Consider the following 8684-nt stretch of genomic DNA (forward strand, 5'->3'; position numbering starts at 1 on the left):
ATGCAAGATTGAGGGACATTGCTTTAATGTACGTTAAGTGGATTTGTTACCCCCGCATTTGTTTGTACTCTTTTGTCTGGTTAAGCCATATCTAAGTACATAGAGAGAGAGAGAGAGAGAGAGAGAGAGAGAGAGAGAGAGAGAGAGAGAGAGAGAGTTACAATGAATTTGGATGTCTCAAAGACTTTTTAGTCCATTCGCAGAGACTCCATTTGCTATTTGGTAGAGCGATTTAGTTTAAGCATTTAGAGAGTTCTTAAGATCTTGCATAAATCATTCTCGAACTCGTTTACCGTGTTACTGTTTACCACATCTGCTAGAAGTCTGTTCAAGTATTTGCTATTTTGTATGTAAAGAAATTGCCACGGTGAGTGGTGTTGTGTCGTTTCAATTCCAGTTTGTATGAGAGAGAGAGAGAGAGAGAGAGAGAGAGAGAGAGAGAGAGAGATCCTGGGGGAAATTTTAAGCTTCCAGGGGGGAGATAATTCACTACTTACTAAATATAACAATTTAATTCAAAAGTAGAAGAGCAAACAAAAGTCCTTTTATTTGTTATTAACCAGCTCTATGGCTATACTTACTCGTTACCAATTGTTCTCTATCCAATTTGCTCTGTATTTATATGTTTATAAGTATATATGCATATTTGAAAAATAAATTAATAAATAGTTTCCAGTGTTTTAACTACTCTTTCCCTCATACATATTAAGGTGGAAATCTGGATGGTTGAACTGGGTGCAGCGGGGGAAATGACAGGAAAATAAAAAGTTTGGGAACCACTGCTTTAACCCTTTTACCCCCAATGGATGTATTGGTACGTTTCACAAAACTCATCCCTTCACCCCCCTGGACGTACTGGTACGTCTTTGAAATAAAAAACTTTTTTACATTTTCTTGCATACTTTTGATAACTTTATGAGAAATATCAGGCAGTTTCCAAAACAATAAGACCAACCTGACCTCTCTATGACGAAAATTAAGTCTGTTAGAGCAATTTAAACAAAAAACATATTGAAAAATGTGCTTGAAAAAAAAATGCCTGGTGGTTAAGGGTTGGAAAGTTCCAAATAGCGTTGAGGTATTGAACCCTTACAGTCACTGATTCCTTAGATTTCCGCTGATAAATTCGAACAACTGGTGCAATTCCTGCAAGGCTCCAGCGTCATTTATCATTTAATTCAGTACCAATCAATTGCACAAACTACGAACAGAGAAGCTATCCATCCACTTAATCCTCTTGCATTAGCTAAGAGGTTTTCCCCGAGAGCCTCCAATTAATATCTAAAGGCATCCGACTCACTTGGAATAGGTGCTAAGGCTCAGAATCTTCTTTTAGTTTTATCCTGCTTTTCATATGATCGTTCTTAATAACCGATACTGAATGGGAATTTACTATGATAAATAGTTTGAATATTTAAGTTATTATATCACTAATTACAGGTACTTATATTACGAATATAATGCTGTTTGGAGCTGAGCAAATTCTATTTCAGTCCAAAGGTTGATGACATACTATACGTTAACAAAATATACATATGAATGTGTATAACCATTAAGTTTTTTCATCACTAATTACAGGTATTTATATTACGGATATAATGCTGTTTTGAGCTGTGTAAATTCTATTTCAATTAAAAGGCTTATGACATACTATATGTTGACAAGCTATGTATGTGAATGTGTATAACCATTAAGTTTTTTCATCACTAATTACAGGTATTTATATTACGAATATAATGCCTTTTGGAGCTATGTAAATTTTATTTCATTTAAAAGGCTCATGATACACTTTACCCTCAACAAACTATAGTTGTGAATGTGTATAACCAAGACGATTGTCCTTCTTTAACACAGGGTGTCTATATAATTTACAACGTTTCCAGGCTCCTCGGAAGACTAGCAGTTCTTTTTCCAGACAGTCTCTACAATGTTTAAAATGCTTCCAAAAGGCTAAATCCACTGGCTACAACAATAGACTCTCCTATTTCTAATTAGGCGCAGTTGCACTGACTAGCAGGGATGCCCTTCCAGCTCGAAAAAAAATCCTACTGTCGTTATGCTTGGAAAAAATAACTCTTACCAATCAGCTAGTGGGAAACTTTTCCGAGCTAAAAGAAAACCCCAGGCGAGTCAGTGCAAATGTTCCTCATTAAAAAAAAATGAGTATAGTCAGTAAACGTTCGCGATGAGAGAGAGAGAGAGAGAGAGAGAGAGAGAGAGAGAGAGAGATAAATGATTGAAAACGAATATCTGATATAACATAAGACTTTATGAAGGTATCATTGTGGGTCAACTTTGATGATCTACAATAATTATTTCAAGAATTAGATAATCTAAGTACTTAGTCTAGTTTATTTAAATGATTGGTTATAAGTGTCTATCTTTATATTTGACTTACTATGTTCTTGTCTTCGTTTCAACCATTGATCTCTAGTTTTGATCAGTGCCCTAGCCTCTGTTCCATGGTCTTCCACTGTCTTGGGGTAGTGTTCTCTTGCTTAAGGGTACACTCGGGCATACTATTCGGTCTTATTTCTCATTCTCTTGTTTTTCTTTTTATACTACGACATAGTTATGTTTTAAAATTTTATTCACCTTATGTGTAAGGATCTACTTAAACCATAAATCTTACTCATAAGAATTTCTGTTACAAAGCAAAGATTTAATTAAAGAATACTTTCAATTGACTTGGTCTTCCATAGAGTTTTTTTTTTCTCAAGAACATTAAAATATAGACTCAAAGAAAGTGAAGTTTGAGAATTATCTTCGCCTTCCCAATATTATCCCTTCCTTAAATGGTCGGTTGCTTAATTCCCTTTAAATCTTCCCGTTACATCTATGCCTGTAATCAATAAGTACGAGTTGCAAAATGGAATCATTGCTGTAATGTAAATGGGCTAAAATTAGAACTATATTTCTTTCACGAGCTAAATAGCAAACATGGATGTTGCATAAGAAAATCACTCTTCTTAGGTCCGAGATCAATAAGGATTTAATTCTGATAAGATTCGAATTCAATGTATAATTTAAAAATTTTATAATCAACTATTTCATATAATAACTGGGATTACGAAATCATTCCTATTACATGATATTCATGTTAGTAATTACAGAACTGAATATGGCTACCTTTCATCCTTGCTGAACAAAGCTTCCTCTTTACTGAACAAAGCTTTGTCTTCCTGAACTAAGCTTACTGTGATGGACTGTTTCAATTGATGTAATCCTCTGGCATTAATGAGACGCTGGTGAATTCTCAGATTAATGATAGTGTTCTTATTGCATGAGATCCAATACAGCAAGCCGATAATTACTCTTTGATATCAGACAAAATAATAACAGCGGTTGTTTTTTATGAAAATGTGGAGAACTCGACTCTTACAGAACTTCATTATTATTATTATTATTATTATTATTATTATTATTATTAGCTAATCAACAATCCTAGTTAAAAAAAAAAAAACAGGATGTTATAAGCCCAAGGGCTTCAACATGGAAAACTAGCCCAGTGAGGCAAGGAAATAAAGAAATAAACCATATAAAAAGTAATAAGCAATTAAAATAAAAAAAAGAAGAGCAACAACATTAGAAGATTTCTCAAATATCATCTTCAAAAAGAGGCTTCTAAACTAGTGATGAAATATATACAAAGTTAAAAAGTGACAATATAAGAAAAATATATATTTAATTTGTGCTTTCAGTGAATACATAACAATGGATTCGTATATAAGTAAGAAACCTTACAGCTATTTCCTCTTATTTTAATTTATATCCTGACCACAGCAATATACTTGAAACGATAGTATTCCCAGGTATGTTGTAAGGATATTACTTCCATGCCATCCTAGATAAATTAATATTGGAATAGATGTGATTATGTATAATGATACTGAAATGAAATATCCAGACATTACGTCAATTAAAGTTACGTATTCAATTCACTAATGAGAAAGAAGAGAGAAATATAAAGAATAAGCTAGTTACAGTATCATTCTTAATATGATTTAATGGTAAAAGTAACAGCATTGTACAGTTTGTGCTTGGTGGTTGTTGTATAATAAATCGACCAAAGCATGAGCCAACTCACAATACCAGACATTCATATATGGATATTTTTTATCAACATGCTAAAAGAGGGAATCTAAGATTTTTATAGTTGATTGGATATTAAAAAATCACGCAAGAATATTTGGATAATATTTATTCATAAGAATCTATTTTTGGTAAAGATTGCCGAATAATATTATTTTAACTATATATTTTTATCATTTTTTTTTTTTTTTTTTATAAAAGGTATTATGAAGATAGAAATGTATTAATGAATCTTAAAACATAAATATTTTTAGGATCTCAAAATAATTATTCTCAACCGACATGAAAAAGGAACAAAATAAACTATTGATTTGCTTCTCTATCAAGGTTTTACATCTTTTGAATATATATTTATATATATATATATATATATATACATATATATATATATATATATATATACACATATACATATATATATATATATATATACACATATACATATATATATATATATATATATATATAAATGTACCACTATATAAGGGTAAGGGAGATGTGCATGAGTGTTGTAATTCAAGAGGTATTAGTTTGTTGAGTGTAGTTGGAAAAGTGTATGGTAGAGTATTGATTAATAGGATTAAGGATAAAACAGAGAATGCAATCTTGGAAGTACAGGGTGGTTTTAGAAGAGGTAGGGGTTGTATGAATCAGATTTTTACAGTTAGGCAGATATGCGAGAAATATTTAGCAAAAGGTAAGGAGGTGTATGTTGCGTTTATGGATCTGGAGAAAGCATATGATAGAGTTGATAGGGAAGCAATGTGGAATGTGATGAGGTTATATGGAGTTGGTGGAAGGTTGTTGCAAGCAGTGAAAAGTTTATACAAAGGTAGTAAAGCATGTGTTAGAATAGGAAATGAAGTGAGTGATTGGTTTCCGGTGAGAGTGGGGCTGAGACAGGGATATGTGATGTCGCCGTGGTTGTTTAACTTGTATGTTGATGGAGTGGTGAGAGAGGTGAATGCTCGAGTGCTTGGACGAGGATTAAAACTGGTAGGCGAGAATGACCATGAATGGGAGGTAAATCAGTTGTTGTTTGCGGATGATACTGTACTGGTAGCAGACACAGAAGAGAAGCTTGACCGACTAGTGACAGAATTTGGAAGGGTGTGTGAGAGAAGGAAATTGAGAGTTAATGTGGGTAAGAGTAAGGTTATGAGATGTACGAGAAGGGAAGGTGGTGCAAGGTTGAATGTCATGTTGAATGGAGAGTTACTTGAGGAGGTGGATCAGTTTAAGTACTTGGGGTCTATTGTTGCAGCAAATGGTGGAGTGGAAGCAGATGTACGTCAGAGAGTGAATGAAGGTTGCAAAGTGTTGGGGGCAGTTAAGGGAGTAGTAAAAAATAGAGGGTTGGGCATGAATGTAAAGAGAGTTCTATATGAGAAAGTGATTGTACCAACTGTGATGTATGGATCGGAGTCGTGGGGAATGAAAGTGATGGAGAGACAGAAATTGAATGTGTTTGAGATGAAGTGTCTAAAGAGTATGGCTGGTGTATCTCGAGTAGATAGGGTTAGGAACGAAGTGGTGAGGGTGAGAACGGGTGTAAGAAATGAGTTAGCGGCTAGAGTGGATATGAATGTGTTGAGGTGGTTTGGCCATGTTGAGAGAATGGAAAATGGTTGTCTGCTAAAGAAGGGGATGAATGCTAGAGTTGATGGGAGAAGTACAAGAGGAAGGCCAAGGTTTGGGTGGATGGATGGTGTGAAGAAAGCTCTGGGTGATAGGAGGATAGATGTGAGAGAGGCAAGAGAGCGTGCTAGAAATAGGAATGAATGGCGAGCGATTGTGACGCAGTTCCAGTAGGCCCTGCTGCTTCCTCCGGTGCCTTAGATGACCGCGGAGGTAGCAGCAGTAGGGGAGTCAGCATTATGAAGCTTCATCTGTGGTGGAAATGTGGGAGGTTGGGCTGTGGCACCCTAGCAGTACCAGCTGAACTCGGTTGGGTCCCTGATTAGGCTGAAGGAACATAGAGAGTAGAGGTCCCCTTTTTGTTTTGTTTCATTGTTGGTGTCGGCTACCCCCCAAAATTGGGGGAAGTGCCTTGGTATATGGATGGATATATATAAATATATATATATATATATATATATATACATATATATATATATATATATATATTATATTATATATATATATATATATATATATACATATACATATATATATATATATATATATATACACACACATAAACCATATCCTTTAAACTAATCCTTATACAGTATGAACACTCATTACATTTATCCAATCTGGTTCTGTGAAATATGCCCACGTAAACCTTATTTTACATAATAGTTTCCGCTAATTAAGAGTCAGAAGCAAATAATTCTCAGGTATAATATTTCATAAATGTAAAACCCTTGAAAAAACTAAAATCATATTCCTACCTTGACTAGCTTCAGGGGTATCTCTAGCAACGTCCATTAGATATTTTTTTTCTTTTAGCAAAGGGATATAAAGAAAATCGTTAAGAATTATTTTGTTTTTTTTTTAAATTCTCTCACCCAAAAAAAATACATACGTTTATGGATTTATGAATAATAAAACTTCAAGAAAAAGCGACCATGAAAAAAGTTCAATATATTATACTGTATCTGTCACACTATCCTTATATTTATGTTGAAATATATTCTTGTATTATTTCAGTAAGATGTAGTAAACCTTCAATTATTTCCTAAGGAGAATTAAATTTTCACCATGTTTTAATACTTTTTAGCGACAATAATTTCTTTTTTTTATATACATATTGGGTCTATACTATGACTATTCACAAGGAAATCTCTTCAAACAAAAGAGAGAGAGAGAGAGAGAGAGAGAGAGAGAGAGAGAGAGAGAGAGAGAGAAGGCTGGAAGCTTTCCTTAAGCACAATGTATTTCAAAGAAAATATCAAAGCTAGCTTCCAGCCTTCCCTCTCTCTCTCTCTCTCTCTCTCTCTCTCTCTCATACACAAATTTTCACAAGAAATACGAATTATTATAAACTTGAGCTCAATGCAAATGACTGAAGATATCAAATTAAGCTTCCAGATCTCTCTCTCTCTCTCTCTCTCTCTCTCTCTCTCTCTGTGGCATATACTAATTTTGACAACACATACGATTTATTAGAAAAGAGCACAATGCAAATCAGTGAAAATACAAAAGATAGCTTCCAGCCTTCGCTCTCTCTCTCTCTCTCTCTCTCTCTCTCTCTCTCTCTCTCATCTCAAGCTGTCATCTTCCGTTGTTTGCACCGGAGCGATGTAAAGTTCTTGAACAGTCTGAAGACAGTCCCCTGGTTATGTGTTCTCGGCTGCTAATAAGAAAGTTGGACCAAGTGGAAACTTGCGGGTAAGTTGAATTAGTCATTACTCGAAACTAACAAGAATACTGTAATTATGGAGGTGAAATGTTCTTAAGAGAAATATTATGTAAGTTTTTCAAAAAGATAGATTTATATATATATATATATATATATATACGTATATATATATATATATATATATTATATATATATATATATATATGTGTGTGTGTATATATATATATATATATATATATTTTTATATATATATATATATATATATTTACATATATATATATATATATATATACATATACGTATATATATATATATATATATATACATATACGTATATATATATATATATATATAGTGTTCTTTATTAATTAGGGAGTATATTCTCGTTTTCTGTATATTTTTTAGAATAATTTATTTCCATTGTGTAGGAAGTAAAATAGAATTAAACCTTCATATTCGGACAATCTCTGTATGAGAATTAATGCTATGAATGAGATCTTTCGGGTAACAAGATTAAACTGATTATGTCTCGCCACATTTTACTTTCTTCGTTATTCTTGAACAGAAAACAGAAAAATACAGTTGAAAAACAGATTTTAACCTCCTCTTCATAGGATAAAACAATGGACTACTTGAATAATTAAATGCAATGCTGATCGCAGTTGAGAAATTGAGTCACTTATTTTTAAGAGACACCACTCTTAGAATCTGCCCATTGTTTGGTAAACGTAATATGATTAAAGAGATTTCACCAAAAACTGTTTTATTGCAATAGTTAAATGACACAATATCAAGGGTAGTTAGTCCTTTTATGACCTTTGTGATAGCGCCATCACTAATCTACTTTATTTTCTAGACCGGTAAACTGAAGTGGTAGATTTCTCTATTACTTAGTAAAACGAGTTTGGGAATTTTATTGAATGAAATATTTTCGATATTTCAATAAAAAATAAAAAATTTAGAAAAGGTGAAATGAACTTGAGTGTATATATATATATATATATATATATGAATACACACACACACACACACATATATATATATATATATATATATGTGTGATAGAAAAATTAATAGAACTGTGTTATTTGGATGACTTCATAGTTATACCTTAAAGCTTATGGTACAGCAGTATAAAAAAAAAAAAAATTAATCCCTCCTTTTACATATTTCGGATTTATTCCAGCAATATTCATCTATTACAACTAAAAATATATTGATATATAATAAAAAAAAAGCTAGATATACGTGTAAGTCATAATATTTTTGAGTTTGGTAAAGAAAA

This window comes from Palaemon carinicauda, chromosome 6 (genome assembly GCF_036898095.1).
Source record: "Palaemon carinicauda isolate YSFRI2023 chromosome 6, ASM3689809v2, whole genome shotgun sequence".
Lineage (NCBI taxonomy): Eukaryota > Metazoa > Arthropoda > Malacostraca > Decapoda > Palaemonidae > Palaemon > Palaemon carinicauda.